The following is a 2964-nucleotide window of genomic DNA, read 5'->3' on the forward strand; positions in this document are numbered from 1 at the left end:
ACACTGCCTCGTCTTACAGCACAAACACACTGGCAGGAATGAAACACACAGGTCTGCCGCAACCACAGACACGGCTCGCCCCCTCTCACTGGCGAAAAGCGCATCCCGACGTGACATAACTCCTTTGACACACTGACGCTGCCTCGGGCATCCACGTCCTACGGTCGATATCAACGAACCTCCCCCCCCCTCCCCCCCCACAACACGCCATCCCATACCACATTGTGTACCGTACCCAAACCTAACGTGTACTGTACTACAACGCAATGTGTACCATAACACAACCCAGTTTGTACCTTAACCTAACCTATGTCACCTTAACCTAACCTATGTCACCTTAACCTAACCTATGTCACCTTAACCTAACCTATGTCACCTTAACCTAACCTATGTCACCTTAACCTAACCTATGTCACCTTAACCTAACCTATGTCACCTTAACCTAACCTATGTCACCTTAACCTAACCCATCTTGCACCTTAACCTAACCCATCTTGCACCTTAACCTAACCCATCTTGCACCTTAACCTAACCCATCTTGCACCTTAACCTAACCTATGTTGCACCTTAACCTAACCTGTGTTGCACCTTAACCTACCTCAATTTGCACCGCAATGTAACGCAATTTGCACCGCAATGTAACGCAATTTGCACCGCAATGTAACGCAATTTGCACCGCAATGTAACGCAATTTGCACCGCAATGTAACGCAATTTGCACCGCAATGTAACGCAATTTGCACCGCAATGTAACGCAATTTGCACCGCAATGTAACGCAATTTGCACCGCAATGTAACGCAATTTGCACCGCAATGTAACTCAATTTGCACCGCAATGTAACTCAATTTGCACCGCAATGTAACTACAATTTGCACCGCAATGTAACTCAATTTGCACCGCAATGTAACCTCAATTTGCACCGCAATGTAACTCAATTTGCACCGCAATGTAACTCAATTTGCACCGCAATGTAACTCAATTTGCACCGCAATGTAACTCAATTTGCACCGCAATGTAACTCAATTTGCACCGCAATGTAACTCAATTTGCACCGCAATGTAACTCAATTTGCACCGCAATGTAACTCAATTTGCACCGCAATGTAATGCAATTTGCACCGCAATGTAATGCAATTTGCACCGCAATGTAATGCAATTTGTACCGCAATCTACCCCCACATTGTGCCTTAACCTAACCCACATTGTGCCTTAACCTAACCCACATTGTGCCTTAACCTAACCCACGTTGTGCCTTAACCTAACCCACGTTGTGCCTTAACCTAACCCACGTTGTGCCTTAACCTAACCCAAGTTGTGCCTTAACCTAACCCAAGTTGTGCCTTAACCTAACCCAAGTTGTGCCTTAACCTAACCAAGTTGTGCCTTAACCTAACCCAAGTTGTGCCTTAACCTAACCCAAGTTGTGCCTTAACCTAACCCAAGTTGTGCCTTACCTAACCCAAGTTGTGCCTTAACCTAACCCAAGTTGTGCCTTAACCTAACCCAAGTTGTGCCTTAACCTAACCCAAGTTGTGCCTTAACCTAACCCAAGTTGTGCCTTAACCTAAACCCAAGTTGTGCCTTAACCTAACCCAAGTTGTGCCTTAACCTAACCCAAGTTGTGCCTTACCCTGCTCTGTAATTGGCATATGACACGTTACATTAATGTATTGTCCAACCGCAACCCGCTCAGAATCGTTGTGTACACAGCTACGTGTCATCTCCCCATAACAGCTGCATTGCAGTGTGGTACGCCATAGAGACGTGTGGGAGTAATGGACGCAGTGGATGGCGATCAGCAATGAGCCGTCTGTTCATGTAGTGGCGCGTGTATGCAGACGTAGTAGTCTCTTCTCACACAATGTGATAGCACGGTGCCCCGCGTTCCACATCTGCGACATGCTACAGAGGCCGGTTGACAGTTGGTCGCGCAATGGACATCGCATACGTACGGGGGCACCTTCCACGTGCCCTCTAGTCGGGCACATTTTGTTGCGTGGATGTGAGCGGATGTAGTGTGTCTTGACACCTGACAGGCAGGCATGCAATAATAGTTGACTTTGCAAACGGGGATGACGTGTACGTTTACTGGTGACGTTACGCAAATGAACAACTGGTAACCCGTTGTGGTGCGGTTGTCCTTGCTGGAGGTACATCTGTGAGGGCAACGATCGGTACAGCTACGAAGCGGTCCCCACCATACCAACGAACGTGAATGTGAATCTGGGTGTGAAGCGATACGCGGCTGTGGTGGTGGTGGGACTGTCCCCGGCCGGTGAGGGGGGGCCGCCCGGCGTGCTGGCCGCGCGGTGCGTGGGCGCACGCGCTACAGCCGGCTGGTGGGGGCGCCCAGTGGCAGGGCGCGCCGGCCGACGGACGCGGCAGGCGGCGCAGCTGCGCGCCGGGGTGCACCCTGCGCGCGGCGCCGTGCAGCCAAAGTGGGTCCTCGCCGGCCCGGTGCGAAGCGCGGTGGACATCTGCAGTGTGCTGGTCCGATTGAGGACTGTGTGCGTTGAGGATGCGCCGCCGCCCCGGCACTCGGCGCCGCGACGCCGTCTGCTGCTCGGTCGCCCCAGCGGTTCTCGCTGGTGGTTTGTATCGCAGTTGTGCAGACGTGTTGGCACGTGCGCTGTGCTGGGAGAGTTCGCTTCGGCACCCACGTGGGGCCTTTGCCCTTCTGTGGCGCTGGCGTTGGAGCTGCCGGTCACCGTAGGTGGCGCGTGTTGTCTCCCGCCGGCAATGCCACGACAGCACGCTCCCGGGCCTCTGTCGGCAGCGGCAAGCTCAGTTGGGAGCACGGGTGGTCGCACCTAAAGCGTCTACTCGCCTAACTCCGGGCGATTGCGCCTCTCTCGAACCCGACCAAGTACTTAGGACGGCGCTGCGCGCCGCCGGGACCTGAGAGGGTTTCGAGGTGTATTGTGCAGGGGAGCTCAGCCTCCTCCTGTTTGCAGAATAATTGAGC

Source organism: Schistocerca cancellata, unplaced genomic scaffold, assembly GCF_023864275.1.
Source record: "Schistocerca cancellata isolate TAMUIC-IGC-003103 unplaced genomic scaffold, iqSchCanc2.1 HiC_scaffold_233, whole genome shotgun sequence".
Classification (NCBI taxonomy): domain Eukaryota; kingdom Metazoa; phylum Arthropoda; class Insecta; order Orthoptera; family Acrididae; genus Schistocerca; species Schistocerca cancellata.